Source organism: Mastomys coucha, unplaced genomic scaffold (genome assembly GCF_008632895.1).
Source record: "Mastomys coucha isolate ucsf_1 unplaced genomic scaffold, UCSF_Mcou_1 pScaffold21, whole genome shotgun sequence".
NCBI lineage: Eukaryota > Metazoa > Chordata > Mammalia > Rodentia > Muridae > Mastomys > Mastomys coucha.
Genome location: NW_022196904.1, coordinates 100,548,534 through 100,565,177, shown reverse-complemented (window position 1 = coordinate 100,565,177; position 16,644 = coordinate 100,548,534). Strand labels below are relative to the sequence as shown.

The 16,644-nt window shown below is 47.0% G+C and overlaps 1 protein-coding gene and 1 long non-coding RNA gene across 4 annotated transcripts in view; both read left to right on the top strand.

The window, feature by feature from the left end:
* Galnt18 (polypeptide N-acetylgalactosaminyltransferase 18) overlaps window positions 1–16,644 on the top strand; it is a 305,010-nt gene that overhangs the window by 50,863 nt on the left and 237,503 nt on the right. The window lies entirely within an intron of this gene.
* LOC116102806 overlaps window positions 1–16,644 on the top strand; it is an 88,631-nt gene that overhangs the window by 38,989 nt on the left and 32,998 nt on the right. Inside the window, exon 3 of one of the 2 annotated variants that reach the window (XR_004123288.1) lies at window positions 11,439–12,177. The exons of the other annotated variant lie outside the window; for it this stretch is intronic. This is a non-coding gene — a long non-coding RNA (uncharacterized LOC116102806). Of the gene's footprint in view, window positions 1–11,438; window positions 12,178–16,644 lie in introns of those variants that run through there. 2 annotated transcript variants of the gene reach the window in all.

Here is a 16,644-nt window from a genome sequence, read left to right as displayed (position 1 = left end):
AGCCCTTGGGCAGGTGGTCCTGGGTTCTGTGAGCAGTGCAGCCCTTGGGCAGGTGGTCCTGGGGCTTGCTCTTGAGGAGCAATCTAGGAAGCAGCACTCCTTCATGACCTCTGCATCAGCTCCTACCTCTAGCTTCCTGCCCTGTTTGAGCTCCCGGTCTGACTTCCTCTAGTAATCACCAGCAACATGGAAGTGTAAATCAAATCAACCCTTTCCACCCCAATTTGCTTTGGGTCATGGTGCTTCAGTAAAGCATTAGTAACCCTAAGTAGGACAGGGTTGGAGCATCTTCCTAAGCCAGGTGGTCAAGGAAGCTCTGAGACTGCTCAGCTGAGATCTGAAGCAGAAGCAGGAGTTGGTGAGGCGGATCATGGAGGAAGATCCTTGGTAGAGCTTCCCCAGGATGCAAGAGCTTGTTGTGCTCAAGAAACCAAAACAATAAAGGGCACATGGCCCTGGGAGGATGGCAGTGTGTGGGAATGCTCGACATCTGCTGTAGGCTGCTGGGATGGAGGGAAGTGGGTATAGGTGATGCAGGGCTAGCCAGAGCAGTTAAGAAGGGAGGGCATAGTGACCATCAGAGTTCAAAGGCTGTTTTTACTTTGGTGTGATGGGTAGAGGGGGTGAGCACAGTGTGGGGAAGTGAACTGCGAAGCTGTGGACTGTCCGTAGTGAACTTGGTTTTATGTACTGAATGATGTGCTGTGGGTCCTGTCCAGTGCTGTACTCTTTGAAGCAGACATGATCCACAGACAGGGCCTGTCTTTTCTGGCTGTTGTGACTCCCAGCCAGTCCCAGCTCCCTCATGGCTCTGCTCCCACAGGAAACAAGGCCCTGCCCTTGTGTTTTCCTGGCCAGGAAAAGTCCAAGCTACATTTCCCATCACGCAGCCTCTCACGTCCTGTGTGGCCTGCTCTGTTCCTGTCCCCCTTGGACTCCCTCCCCTCCAGCAATTCCCTCCTTTTCCTGAGTACTTCCTGTCTCTGTGGACCAGCTTCTCTCTAAATCAATTAATCTTCCCTGGCAGCTGCAGTCACCTCTTGTCCTGTTTTCTGATCCCCACTCTGCATCTCTGCCCTGCTTGCCCACTTACCAGCAACTGGAATGTAGGTCAGGGTCACCCTGGTTCTGCCCTGATGTTCTGTGGTCAGTGTTGGTGGCAGAATGGATTTTCATTGTTCCAGGCATTTTTGGAAGGACATTCTGTCTGAGCAGATGGAAAGGGGGCCTTGGTGCATGCCTGAATGTTAAGGTCTTTCCCATTCTCCCATGCTTTGAATATGGGTCCTCTACAGGGCCCTTGGGAAACTCAAAGCTCTCTTTCCCTTGGGTAGATAGATTTGGCTTGCAAGCTCCTGGAGTACAAAGTCTTTTAAAGAAATTCACAGGGAAGAGGAGAGAGAGAAAGGATGAATGAGAGAGACTTATTAACCAATAGCCTCATGAGGCTCTATGCTACAGTAGTTTCCAGGGCACACTAGCTTTATAATGTGATCTGAAAGAAAGACTGGCTCCAGAGAGCCCTTTTCCAGGTTTGGAGGTTGGGGTAGGAAAAACACTGTCTCATCCAAAGACTGTAAGGAAACGGTAGAGGTCAAGTGGAAAGTTAGCCCTGAGGTCCCCCTACAGTGACATTACCCAGCTGGGTTATCTTGTTTTCTTTTAGTCTTCTACAGTTCAGTTTCTTGGTTGATTTTCTGTGAGTCTACCCTGTTATTCTCTGTCTTGTCAAACATTTACCACCACTGCCTCAGAAGTCAGCGAACCCCTGGGAAAGTGGTAATAGGTGGCAGATAAGTATCTGGGTGAGTCCCTGTTTACCATTGATAAGAAGGCCTTCCATAATCACTTGATTGGTGATCTGAAATGTCTTCTGCCACAGAATTTTATGACTAAGCAATGTCTCATCTGGAAGCTGAGTGTGTTCAACCGACCAAAAAAGACTTATCTGGATGATGGAAGATTGGATTCAGGGTGGGGTGCGGACTCCTGACCACAAGCTTCTTCTCACCTCTCTGTGCTGAGACCTCCATGAGGAACCTAGATCTATGCTTGCAAATCACCCATCAGTTCAAACAGGGTCAAGGTCACTTGGGCCCTAGAGACTAGAGCAATGGGCCACATGATTATTAACTCAATGTGAATCTGAACCCAAGCATCCAGTTCTTAGAATACACTCACAGTGAGTATCCCATCTGCCCTAAGTCTGTCACTAACCCAAGAGAAGGAAAGGGTGGTGGGACTTTTGCTGAAGGAGAAGAAACATGAAGCCCATCTTTTCCTTTTAGCTAGACTCTGGCAGGAATGAGTTCTGAACTAAGGATGCTACTGGGAGCCTAACTCCTTGAGGAACCTTATCGATAAATGAAAAGAAAATGTGTCAGGGTGAGTGTGGAACCTGGCCTGGGCTTTGAACAACAATGGTTGGTAACCATAGGCTAGAAGTACAAAGAACACTTTCCTTGTAACTATTTACAGTCTTCCTAGACTGGAAAATGGTTAGTTGGTTGGTTGTTTCTAAATATGGCTGTGAACAAATGGTCCTGAGGCTCAGTGGCTTGTGAAGCAAAGGTTGATTCTGTCTTAGGTTGAGTGTTGGTTATGGTCCTCTTCCATGTAATTTCTCATTCTTGGACATGCTCATTCTAAAGAGGCTGAGAGGAGCAAGAGGCTGAGTCATGTGGCATATTCACATCTAAAGTTTCTCTTCAGACAAGGTATACTTCCAAATCTGCCTGTGTTCTTTTGGACAAAATAGGTCACATGGCAGAGCCTGTCAATGGGGTGGCTCTTTGTAAGTCAGGAGGTGATGGTCATCTTTCTGTTACTGTAACAGATACCCTAGATAAGTAAACGTATAAAAAGTCTTGTTTTGGATCATGCCTTCAGGTCATAGTCTCATGGCCCCATTGCTTGGGTACATGGAGGGAAGCAAAGAGAGAGAAAAGAGAAAGAAAGCCCAGGGTCCCAATATCTCTTTCCTTCTGTCACCTCTTATCTCATGTTCTTTCCCGAAGTAAAGCAGGCTGGGGGCCAATCCTTTAATTTAGCACATGGAATGGGACTTTGAGAAACATTAAAGAACCAAAGTATAATGTAATTTGAAGGAAAGGAGATGAAACAATGCTGAGTTCAGTGCCTGAGTTGCAGGGAAATGGATGGGAGAAGGTCAGAGTCCAGGGTGGTTGTTCCCACCCTCTCCTCCGCCCCCTTTCCAGGAACTGCAACTTTTGTGATTTGCAGTCTTGCTTTGACAGATGCAAAATCAAAACAGAAGCTCTTTGAGATACCGAGTTTCTAAACAGTCCCACCTTCTCAGTGGAAATCAATGGCTGTCTACTTTAATGGAGGTGTTAGTGTTTCTCGTGCTATTGATTACTAATAAATCAAGAATTAGGAAATCAGTCTGCAGTCAGTGTCGCTGGCGACTCAGATCTGGGTTACTTGGAGAAGTGCTGTTGCCAACCTTTTTAACAGTGTCTGCAGCTCCTGGCTCAGCAGAAAGCGGCTCACAAATCACCTTCGAGCTTCCAGGTGGCCTGTGAACGGAGTGCCTTTAAAGACCGAGTGGGACATTCTGCACCAGGAAGCACTAAATGGCCCTGATGGCTTCTTGTTCTCTCACATATTTCAAAAGAAAACTAGTTGAGTAGAAACAGGAATTCGATAGCGGGGACCTATGTAGGAGCCAGGAATGCACGCACGTGTTTGCATTCATGTGTCCTTTGAAACTGGAAAAAGAAAAATGCAGAAAGGCAAGAGACAGGATCAAATATGCCCCTGTAGCCAACTCTGCAAAGGATAAGCTTGCACCAGGTCAGCTGAGAGAAGTCTACCTGATGAGCAGATTTGCAGACCATGAGAACCTCTTGCTTCAAGGAAGTTGTTCAAGTTTCTCAATTTCCTCCCACAGTTTATCTAGAAGAATTTCTAACTTGCCTAGAAGTTGCAAGAGCTGTGTAAAGACATCTCTGTGGCCCCTGCCCTGCTTACATTGTTAATATTTTAGCACATTTGTCCCATCTTTCTCTCTGTGTGCATGCCAATTACCTCCAAGAATCATTTGGGAATTATTGACACTGCTGTAAACACTTTTGCATGGGCCACCTTTGAACAAGACATTCTCCCACAGGATCACTGTATGCTTACCACCGAACCACAGAACCACTGTGTACTTAACCTTACTCAGAAAATGACTACCACACCCAACCATCATCTGTAGACTTCATTATCCCTTGCCACTGGTCCCAAGGATATTCTTTATAGCAGGGTTCATCAGCAGGGGCAAAAATCTTGTTGCAATTTCATCTCATGAGTTAAGCTGTTTTGGAACACATCAATGTTCATTCTTTTATTCAATGTCCAAGTCTTGCCCACAACATTATGCTCATAAATAAAATGTTTAAGACATCTCACATTAGGCCCCAGCAAGCTCCCAGCGTTAGGTGTCTTTATTTCCTGTTCCCCAAACACCTCTCCATCCTGTCTTGCAAACAGCACCTCCAGGAAACTGTTCACACCTTTCCCACTTCCCTTCCTGGAACCCTTTACCTACCATCTCATTTCCAAGCTCCTGAGACCCTCTGGACCTTCTAAGGAACAAGCACTTGGCCTGTGATCACATTGACTTTGTTTCTGCTGGTCTCCCCATATCTGTGGAGATTGAAGGGCATACATATTCATCTGTCTCCTTTGCACTAAACATAAGGTCCTGAAGTACTACTTGTCTTCATTGAATGAATGGCTGGATCTCTCAGTGGTTGAAGGGCTTCTCCCTCTTCTCGGGTCTTCCTGGTGTGATGTCTAGCCTGCTCTTTCTCTTGCCACTTCCCTTCCCATTGCCTGCTAATGAGGTACTGACCCTCATGCTTTTCCGTGCCCTTAGATCAATATAATGGAGGGACCAAAACAAAGGCTGGAGGGAGGATGACTGAGGCCACAGCCAAGCAGAATCCTTTCTGTCTACTTCTCTCTTCCATCGAGTCCTCCAGCAGTCTAGTCTTGCGGCCATCACTGGTGGCTGATTAGAAGTAGGCAGGGTTAGCCACCACTGCCTGGCAGATGGTACTGCAGGAAGGTGGCAGAGTGGGCACTTGCTGTACCACCCATCTTGTCCCGTTGTTAACTCAGGGACCTGGAAGGAGGACTCTGTCCCCTTGACCCTGATGAGGAAACTGTGGCCCCTACTGGTGGTCTTGTGGTTAGGAAGTGTCAGTTCTGCTACCAGCCAGAGCCAGTAAGAGCAGAGTACCATGACTTCTCTTGGAATAGGGGACCAGATTTTCCCTATGTGGGAATGCATTGTCCTGTGCAGTAGTGGTTCTGTGTTAGGGTCCACATCAGGCTGTCCACAGAAGCCAGGGTTCTTCTTAAACAAAGGGGAACATCTCCATCTGCAGCGGCTAGCTTGCATCTGGTAAATACATGCCACTTATGAACCCTCAAACGGTGGCTGATCCAACTTTTTAATTTAATTAACTCACTTAACTTCGTAGTCACACAGGGCCAGTGCCTACAAGCAGTGCAGCCTGAAGTAGATACAGCTGAGCTCATTCTGGATAAGTGCTATGTGGGCTGGGTCAGGACACTTTTCATAGAAAAACTGGCATCCAATTTCCAACAATCTGATTAGCAACCAGTTTGTTCTGGACTCGGGGCCACCGTGGCACTCATGTAGTGGCAACTTTTGGGCTCACATTTGAGGCAATGCCTCTTGCAGCCCTAGAGCAAGGCAGAGGGAGTATAGAGGGTCGCAGGGAACAATAGGAAACTCAGAAGACAAAGCTGTGCAGTCAGTGGAGCTGTTGGGAGTTTACTTTAGCTCGGCATTCCCGGACTCCTTAGCCTTCTGTGGATGTAGGGTGGGTTCCGGGGCTGTCCTTGGATTTCCAGTGTTAGTTCCCAGGAAAATGCCTGCTTTCTCAGGATCTGGGTGGAGAGTCAACCAGTTCACTAGAGGCAGTGAGGAGTGGCCACATAGCTGGAATTTGGGGTTGTACAGTTTGGGGTTAAAACTTACAGGCTCAGTGGCCTTGGACAAGTCCCTCACTCTGTGCTCAAGTTTCTCCAGCTATAACATTGGATTAACAGCATGACACGGTAACCCCAAGAGACTGCTGCAGGAGGTGAGCAAGTACAGACGGTAGGCTTGGGTCTTCACCAGTTCTGGATCTGGGACTTCCTTCTTGGCTTTCAGGTCACTGGCACCAGCCATGGTGGCCGAGATGTCTCATGTCTCATGAGTGGGGCTCCCCTCGGCTCCCCCTAAAATCTCCTTTACAGTTTCTGCCTTTCAGAACTCAAAATACTTTTGGGAGCTTCGCAAAAAAAAAAAAAAAAAAAAAAAAAAAAAAAATAGCTCCCAAATCCTGGGGAAGGATGTCTGCTTTCTCATCTCATCTCCCTCTCTCTAGATATTTATAGGCCTGGATAGAAAAGAGTGGCTTTGAGTTCTCAGAATAGTTTCCACAAAAGTGTGGTGTTAGGGAGGCCCGGCCGGGTTGGCCGGGTGGAGGAGTGTTAGACTTGGCATGGGAGGCCTGGGTTTGAATCCTATTAGACTCTAACCTCAACCTCACACTAGGTATGATCTCCCTCACCACCATCCCCACCTCAGTCTCTTTCCTTGTGGAAGATGCAGACTGTCAGATGATGTGGCTCTCTGCCTGCAGAGAGAGGGATGTGGTTAATGCCAGCTCCATCTCAGCATTTAGATCTCTGCAGCTCCAGTGTCAGGCTCACAAATTGGGAACTACTTGGGGCCTTTCCATGAGGCTGGTGGTGGGGCCGGAAGCAGCTTTGGGGTAGCTGTGAGGAGGCAGTGGGGCTGGCTTCCCAGCTCCTGCCTGTGCTTCTGCCAAGGGCCCTTATTTAGACAAATGGAGCAAAAGCCTCTGGGGGAAGAGACTGCAGGCTGAGCTGAAGTTGCTGTTCAGGGACAAAGTCAGGGACAGCTGAGTCCCCAGATGCAGGCAGGTACAGTGAAGAGCAGATTTGAACCAGGCAGCATGAACCCAGACATTTAATAGGGCCATCTTGTCTGTAGGCGAAGCTGAAGCCTCAATAACAGGAGAATCTCTCTGGTGGAGAGAGACTTTCATAGGGAACCCCGAAGTCCTGCCTTTCTCCCTTCAGATCTGTGCACGAGGACCTCTCAGTTTTCCCATGCAGCCTCAGATGGGTGGTGTGAAGGAGGCAACCTCAAGTTCACATTTACTCTGCCACTTTCTTGTACAGGAGTCAGGAAAAATGGCTTCTGTCAGGCTGCAGATGCCCAACACCAAAATGAGGATTAAAATGTGCGCTTATGTTTGGATGAACTTAAATGGATCTTTCCCCCGTGGCATTTTATGATCAGTGAACACTGTGCTCCTCTCCAGGTTCGCTCTGCTTCTTGCAGAAGCCCACATGGGACCACCTCCAGAACTCAGAACTGGACTGTGGTGTATGCCACAGGGTTTGCATTAGTGAGAGGCAGAGCCTGGCTCTGTGTTGGTAACAGTGGTGGTTGTTTCTTGAAGAAGTCCTGAAGCCCCAGTTTTATGTACTGGACAGCCAGGGGTCTAGGGTTGAGGTATGGATCAACTGGATCATTCTATACAGATTTCATGGCATTCTTCACTCTGGTACTTCAGCTGACTGGAAATACTTCTAGAATAGATTAAATAAAGGAGGGCTCAAGGGAAGGCCCTAATACAGTAGGACTGGGAAACCTTTGTCAGATAGACATGCATGGGGAAAAGAGGAGGGAAGAGAATGGAAAGAGATATAATCCATAAGTGTGGGGAGGGGCAGATAGATGGATCCTTCTAGCAGAGCCCTCAGGCACCCCCACCCCTGCTGGCACAGTGGTTTAAGGTTTGTAGCTTTCAGAACTGTGAGACAATAAATTCCTATTGTTTAAGACACCCTTTCTGTGATTCTTTGCTAGGGTGATGTACTGGCTGGTTTTGTGTGTCAACTTGACACAGGCTGGAGTTATCACAGAGAAGGGAGCTTCAGTTGGGGAAGTACCTCCATGAGACCCAGCTGTGGGGCATTTTCTCAATTAGTGATCAAGGGGGTAGGGCCCCTTGTGGGTGGTGCCATCCCTGGGCTGGTAGTCTTGGGTTCTATAAGAGAGCAGGCTGAGCAAGCCAGGGGAAGCAAGCCAGTAAGGAACATCCCTCCATGGCCTCTGCATCAGCTCCTGCTTCCGGACTTGCTTGAGTTCCAGTCCTGACTTCCTCTGGTGATAAACAGCAATGTGGAAGTGTAAGCTCAATAAACCCTTTCCTCCCCAACTTGCTTCTTGGTCATGATGTTTGTGCAGGAATAGAAACCCTGACTAAGACAGGTGACATTTACAAGTGGAATGTAGATATTGATCCTATAATCTGGGGGATGAGGCAGGAGGATTGCCTTAAGTTTGAGGCAAACCTAGGCTATGTAGTAAATTCAAGACCAGTCTGGGCTACAATGTGAGACCCTGTCACAGATAAACAGTGGAACAAAACACAAAGAAAGAAATAAGGAAAGAAAAAAGGAAGAAAGAAAGAGAGAGAGATAGAAAGAAAAAAAGAAAGGGAGAGAGAGAGAGAGAGGGAGAGAGGGAGAGAGAGAGAGAGAGAGAGAGAGAGAGAGAGAGAGAGAGAGAGAGAGAGAGAGAGAGGAGAGAGGGCATTACAAGTGTATACATCCATGAAGGCACTTATGTAGCCTGGCCAGAGCTTGCTACTTAGTCATTCACTGTGGAGCATTGGGCAGGTCCTTTACCTCTAGTGTGTGGCTTTCCTCTGGAACACTGAGGTTCTCTCATAGCTGCTCCCTTCTACATCTGTCAGGAGGTAAGATGGAAAGGTGGGCAGTTGCCATGTGTTTGTCTCTTTCCCAGCATCCTGTTCTCACCTCCCCTTTCTGGCTCTAACCAGCAGTGCCTCACTCCCTTGCTGGTTGGAAATTTCCAGAGGCAGCACCACACCCATGACCTCTGGAAAGCTTTAGGCAAGATTTTTTTTCTTTCTTTCTTCCTTCCTTCCTTCCTTTCTTTCTTTCTTTTTTTCTTTCTTTCTTTCTTTCTTTTTTTTTTTGGCATAGTTCTGTGAGAGAGCTAGACCAGAAAGGCTTTCCTCTGCTCGAGGGTGGACTTGGGGGCTGAATCAATGAAGGAACCCACTTTTACCAGACATTGGACTCTTTTCTGGCCTCACCAGACATTTATATTAGCTTTTTTTTTAATTCCTAGTTGTAGGAATAGATTGTTCTATGAAGTCAGATTTAATATACACAGTTTTTAGAATGGATAACTGAGTATCATAAGGCACATATAACTTGCCCCAGGGTACTTGCTTGTCATTGGCTATGCAGGAATCTGGTCAGAATTGTACCATTCCCGACCACTTTCTTTGCCCATAGCATAGTGCTTCTTTTGGGAGGGGTGTGATTTTTCAGTTCTAGAATGCAGAGTTAGCTGGATGGGGCTGTGGATAGAGGAGAGACTCTTTCCAGAGCTGCTGAAGGAGACCTGGCTATGCCCACTCTGTCTGGAACCCGTGTTTCCACTCCTCCCTCCCTCCCTCCCTCCATGCCTCTCTGGAAAAGGTGCCCAGGACTAAGAGGCTGTGTTTCTCCATGGATTTTTAATAAAGATGATAAATGAACCAAGAACTGATAAGCAAAGGCAAATGGTCTTTGGGTTATGCATTATTCTAGTCAAATGTATTTTCCACTGTAAGCTTTAAGTGACTTTTTTGTTAAAAGGCCATCACCGAAGGAAAGGTTAAATAAAATGAGTTTTCCATGGCAGGCGTGCCGACCCAGCGGCTTCTGCTGGGTGAGACCTTGGACAGTTTAGCTGCAAACTTTATTCAACTTTCAAGTGGAGGAATTGTGACACATTAAGCCAATACCACCTTGCTCCTAGCAAGAAGGTCAGTAGAGCCATTAGGGGAAAGCATGGTGCAGGATTCTGTTCCTAACCTGGAGGGTAACAGGGAGGTGGGGTGGGCACATAGCCATAGCCTGCCCACAATTGCTGCCGCTGGGCTTAATGTGTAGTGAGCTGGCTGGTTTCCCACAGCACAGCAGCTGCCATGGGGCCTGGCCACAGGGGACACTCGGAGCTGGGTGGACAGAGTGTGACCAGAAACTCCCTGTGGGTTCTGATAAAGGATTCTCCCATGGACAAGGTTCAGAGAACCTTGGCCTCCTGTTCCCAGGGAGACCTGTCTGTCCCCAGCCTCTAAGGTGTTTCATCCTAGTTGGTGAGTTAAGTGGCATAGTCCTCCTGAGGCCTCTGATGTGGAAGAGGCACGGGATTACAATTATTCTTGCACGTTAGTTATGAATGTATTTCTGGAACCTGCTTTCAAGTAGTAGTTTCCATGTTTTGGAAGTCTGTCCCATCCTGCCCAGCTCTCTCCATGCATTAAACATGGAGATGGACACTTGGTGTTAGGATTTGTTCCAGTGGCTGGGAACACAACAACAGCCTTGCCTCTGCCCAGCTGTTATGGAGCCTCATCCCCACAGGGGAGAGAAGCTGACAGTTACAGCTTGGGGCATACAACAGATGGAGAAATGAAACCCCATACTATCTATCTATCTATCTATCTATCTATCTATCTATCTATCTATCTATCTATCTATCTATCTGTCTGTCTATCTCAGAAGCAGAGGTGAAGGAGGGAATAGTTAAGGAAGACTTCATAAAGGTGATGGGGGCTGATCTTTCAAAGCTGCATAGAATTTTCCAGGCAAGGGCCATGTCTAAGCTGGCACTGAGAGAGAACCCAATGGGCATGGCCAGGCTGCATTCCCAGCATTCGCTGTCTCTCATGTCTTTCAGTCTCCTCCTGAGCCTCTGTGAGGCCGAGTGGGCACTCGGTGAGGCTCATGCCTAGGCAAGCCTGAGCTTTCATGCCCTGTCTTGAAACCTCTCTGGCAAGGGTGAAGAATTCTGTAGACTCCAAAGGGAGCTTGGCAGTGCCTTTGACTGTGGGGTCACGATATGGAGCTGCAGGAACTTCCTCCTGGAGGATGTAATTCTCCCCTGAGCCTGGTGCTGAGCCTCTGAATCAGTAGACAGGTGGGACTGTTTCCAACTTCGAGTGTGTAATCTTGGCCAGGGTGGCTGGATAAACCCAGCTCCTGCTTAGCCTAGCTGTGTTCAGGCCCTGCCTACTGAAGCTGCTGGCCAGGAAACACTGAGGCTAGGCAGAGTTTTCCACCTCCAGAGTCTGGCAAGAAGAGTGTTGAAGCTAAATGACTCCAACCAAGAATAAGCCTGTGCCTGCTCAGGGCATACCTGACCCCACCCTGGAGGCTGTGGTTTTCCCTCCGCAGAGCCCTCATACCCTACCTGACACCAAGGATGTGCAAGGTGCTCATAGCTGATTGCCAATAAGCACTGTACAGCACTGCTGAGCCATTTCCCCTCATTTTTTTTTTTTTTACTCTAGAAAAAAGTAAATTTCTACTGCATCCATGACAAGGCGCATCTCTATTTTTAATATGCTGCCACTTGTAAGACTCATCATTGATTTAATAATACTCTTCAGAAGTGATTTACAAAAACAACATGTTGGAAGTTCACATTGATTGTAGGAGGCATCACCAGCCTCTGTCTGCGAAGCATTGTAATGCGTGAAAGAAGTGAGCATCTGCAAGCTGGAACAGGTATGTGTTTTCTAGACATGTAGCAAAAAGCAGGGGCCAGTGTAGGGAGGCTGGCTCCGAAGTGGTGGTGTGGGTCGGTCTGCACCATCCATCCCCTGCCTCCCGTCCACATCCACCCACTTTCTACCTTTGGTCCACATTTCTCATCTCCCCGCCTCTGGTCCATATCTATCCTACCTCTGCTTCTGGTCCACATGTATCCTTCTGTCTCAGCTGCCTTCTATCTCCATCATGCAGTCCCACTTAGGGACATTTTAGGTGGCCACACAGGGCCAGCTGTGTCATCAGCACTTGTTTATGGTAGATGGGCAGTCACTAACTAGAGCCAGACATCTGATGTGACACTGTGTTGTTCTTGGGACTGAAGGATCAGAGCCACCATCCATCTACCCTCAGGCAGTTACTTTGTTTCTCTGGGTCCTGCATCCCCCACCCCTGTAGTGTAGACACAAAATAACAGATATAGTAGTTACTAAACTAATGCTTAGCATGTGCATGGTTCTGTGTCTCACATATACTGACTTGTATAATCTCAGTACCACTGTCAGATGTAGATACTGTTAACCTTACTTTTTCCAGGTAAACAGACAGAGGCACAGAACAGTTAAGTAATTTTCTCAAAGTCACAAAGCTGGTAAGTGTCAGAGGCAAACATGGAATCTAATCTCTGCTTATACACTGTGTGCTTAAAAGAAATAATCATTACATGTAAGATAACCCAAAGTAACCCTTTGAAGAATGCGATCTAATATAGAACTGCCAGAACAAAACAGGTTGCCATCTTTCTGGGTGGAGGGATGTATGGTTCAGAGGCACTCCTTGTTAGTGGGGATCTGGAGGCATGCTGCTGGCATGTTAGTGTCATCCTGGAGTTTCTAGAGACAGCCTGCAAACAGCTGGGCTGGACAGCCTCCAAGGGCTGCCACTGCTGGGGTCCTGACATCTGAGAGAGGCACACAACCTAGCAGGCCTCAGAGTCCTATGGTCTCCTGCAGACTAGTAACATGGTGTCACTTCAGTCTGATACTCTTGAAACATGTGCTCAACAGTTGTTGGTGTGGAGAGAAGTGTATTTGCTATTAATACAAGCCAAACAATGTTTTCTTTATGTTGTTTAAGCTGTAAAATGCGCCAGCTGCAACATCTGGGGTGATTCAGCATAGTGCTTTCATATACAAGTGTCTGTCACTCATAACTGCTGGCATTAGCTGCCTATTAGCCTGAGATAGTGGAGGGGACTCCAACACCCCATGAAGGGTTTGTTCTTTACAAATAATAAGCATGTGTTCCACTGCTTCTTGCTCTTCACAACTCTAGCCAGTTGTCACTGTTAGGTACAAGCTGCTGACATAGATGTCATGCAGGATTGGTGACATAGTCTGCAGTCACTTGGCAAAACTTCCACCCACAAACTGAGATTAAAATACATATATTGAATTAAAAAATACATAATTGAATATATATATATATATATATATATATATATATATATATATATATATATATATATATTCAATTGACATAGAGCTGGAGTCAGTGAGAGGCTCACATTTTCTATTTCAAAGCTGTTACTCCAGGATGCCATCTTGTACAGAGGTGAGAGGGATGGCAGGTGTGTTAGCCACATACAAGGCACAGTAAGCATAGTACACAAGTCTAGTGTTAAACCACAGTGCTGGTGGTGTCTTCCCAAGCTTTACATAGTTTCTCTTCTCTTCTCTTCTCTTCTCTTCTCTTCTCTTCTCTTCTCTTCTCTTCTCTTCTCTTCTCTTCTCTTCTCTTCTCTCCTCTCCTCTCCTCTCGTCTTCTCTTCTTCTCTCCTCCCCTTTCCCTCCTCTTCCCTTCTCCCCTTCTCTCCTTTCTTTCCCTCCCTCCCTCCCTCTTTCCTTCCTTCCTTCCTTCCTTCCTTCTTTCCTTCCTTCCTCCCTTTATTTTTTGAGACAAGATATCATGTAGCCAAGGCTGTCCTCAGACTTACTATGTAGCCAAGATTGACCTTCACCTTCTGAGTTTCTTGCCTCCACCTCCTGAGTGCTAGAGATTGAGCCCAGGGCTTTATGCGTGCTAGGCTAGCACTCTGCCAACTGAGATACACCCCTAGCCTTCTCTGGAGTTTCACAAGACAACCAAACACTGGAGTTTGCCCTTCTGTACTGACAGTTACTTTATCCATTAACTTGGCACTGATGCCTTGTTGATTCCTGGCATTAGCCTGAGTCTGATTGAGGTGACAGAGCTGTGAAGAGAAGAAGGACTACAAACCAGATTATTCTGCACTGCATTTTCTCAGGGATTAATTCTCCTCTGTCCTGTTAGGTGTGGGGGATTTTGGAAAAGAGTCCCAGAGAAGGGAGCCCCTGACAGGTAGAGATGTGTTTCCAGGCAGGCTCTTCTCTCTGGCCATGGGACTGCCTGAGGAGGCTGTGGCAGAGGAAGGCATCTCTGTGGAGGAAAGCCTGCCCATCTCCTTATTGCTCTGGAAATTGCATTAAGGAAATGAGGTAAGCCTGGCAGGATGTGCACTGGGTGGGTGTATCAGTTTCCAAGGGCTTCCTTGGAAATAAAGTACTGAAGAGTGGGTGGCTTAAGACAACAGGAATTTGTTCTTTGAAGTGTGGAGGCAAGAAGTTTGAAATCAAGATGCCAGTGGGACTGGGGTCCCATTAAAGGCAACAGGGAAGAAATCCTTCTTGCTTCTTTTTGGTGTCTAGTGGGAGCATTGGCATTCTTGACTTATAGATATGTCACTGTGGTCTCCATCAGCATCTTCTGATGCTTCCTGTATGCTTGTCTGAATCCCTGTTTTCTCTTCTTATAAGTACATAGTCATAGGAACAGAGCCAGCCAGAGACATCCAGAAGACACCCAGAAGAATGTTTCTGTAACTAATGGCATCTCTTGTGGAGCATAAAATTTACGGATAAGGGCACAAGTTTTGGGTGAACATGAATTTAGAGGGATGCTATTTAACCTAGTAGAGTAATCCACATGGGTTCCTAGTTCCCAAACTACCTCCACTGTGATGTTCCTAAGAGATGTCCTGAGAGTCACTACCAGTCTGTGATCTGGAATTGACTTTGTTTCCTTTAGACGCTAGAGCCGCGAGACACTGGAGCCAAGTTCTTGACTTCTGTTGTGTTTGACATAACTAGTAAGACTGCTGAAATGTGTCTATGGATGCCCTTGTTTGTTCTCTGTTGCTGTGGTAAACACCATTCCCAAAAACAACCTAGGGAAGGAAAGTGTTTATTTCAGTTTACACTCCCTGATCCATCGTGGAGGGGAATCGGGGCAGTAGCTTGAACAGGACTAGAAGCAGAAACCATAGAGGAATTCTGCTTACTGGCTTGCTCTCTGGATCACCTGCTTCCTCATACAGTACAATTCTGCCTGTGCAGGAAGTGGTACTCCCCACAGTGGACTGTGCCCTCCTATCCCGCTGTCAATCAAGGCATTCTCTTGCAGACATGGTCACAGGCCAATCTGAAGCTCCCTCTTCCTAAGCAGCTCTAGGTCACTCAAGCACTTCAGCCTGGCAGGCTTTGTGTCACGTGGTCTCCTTACTTCCCCCTTGGCCACTTTAGCTCATTTACCCCTTCAGCAGATAGTCTTACCGTGCTGTGCATGTGCTGTCCCCAGGACACTGTGTGTGAATGGGAGTGACAATGGAGCTTTGTGTTAGTGTCTGTCACAGACTAAGGAAATAGACACACAGCTGTGCAGTGCAGTACCGTACAGTCAGTAGTAGGTGCTGTGAAGAACAGAATGAGCCATGGGATCTGGGGAACGGAGGGTGCTTCTTACTATGACCGTGACAGTTTAGTGCTTGGAAGCAGAGGAGAGACTGGGTTAGGGTTGTCACAATCCAGCTGTCAGCTCCATACACAGCCCAGGACAGAGCAACCTTCCCTGTGTTATAGGGAGCCTTGGCAGCCTCTAGAGTCCTAGATGCCTTCATCTTTAGCTGGGATGAAAACTTCTCTAGGTTTCACCTGAGCTTTGTGGACCAGGGAGAATCTAGAACCTGTCTGGGAATACAGTAGGTTTCTGCATAAATGCTTGACTATGCCTGGGGTAGTGAAAACAGACCAGCTCCAACATGGTAGAGAACTCAGAAGGAGTGGGTTCTTACCCAGACCAGCACCAAAAATGCCTTCTACCCTGTGTCCACCTTCTGTGTAGGACTTGAAGGTCTCTTATGGCAGAGCTGGGGACATCTCAGATATATCCAGTGCTACAGAAGCTGCCACTGAATGTTATAACTGGGCACCCAACTTCATTTGTTAGAAATAGTCGGGTGCCGGGGGTTCTTTTGCAGAGAATGACCAGGTTTCCCCATTTGAACAGAATAGTTCGACAGGTCAGCATCCACTGGCAAGCAGAGCCCAGAGAGGATTTGATCACAGAGACTCTTGCTTGATATTGCTCGTGGTTGCATACGCATGGAGGCTTGCCTGCTCTTGGGTTATAAAATTGAGGTCTGCAGTGGAGTTAAGCTGGTAGAAAACCATTGCCTGGCAATTGTTTACACTGCAACCCAATGTGTTCTTGAGTTAAAACTTATAAAGGCTGCCAGAGGGAGGGTCTGGGTCCTGAGCACCTTGGCTGGCATGAATGATGGTGTTTGTCAGAGTACAGTCAAGTCTATCCCTGGCCTGACACCAGCAACCAGTGCTCTTTCAAGAACCCTAAGCATGCTTACTACCCGGAAGCCCCGTTTTGACTCTTAATGCCTCCAGATTTCTTAGCCTGTGTGGGTCTCAATCCTCACTTCTTTTTTTTTATTATTTTTATTTTTTTTGTTATTAGATGTTTTCTTTATTGACAATATCTCCTTTCCCAGGTTCCCCTCCAAAAGAACAAATAAAATAAAATAAAATAAAATAAAATAAAATAAAATAAAATAAAAAAACAAAAACTAAAACTCCTGTTCCCTGTTCCCTCCCCCTGCTCACCACCCTACCCCCTCCTGCTTCCTGGCCCTGGCAT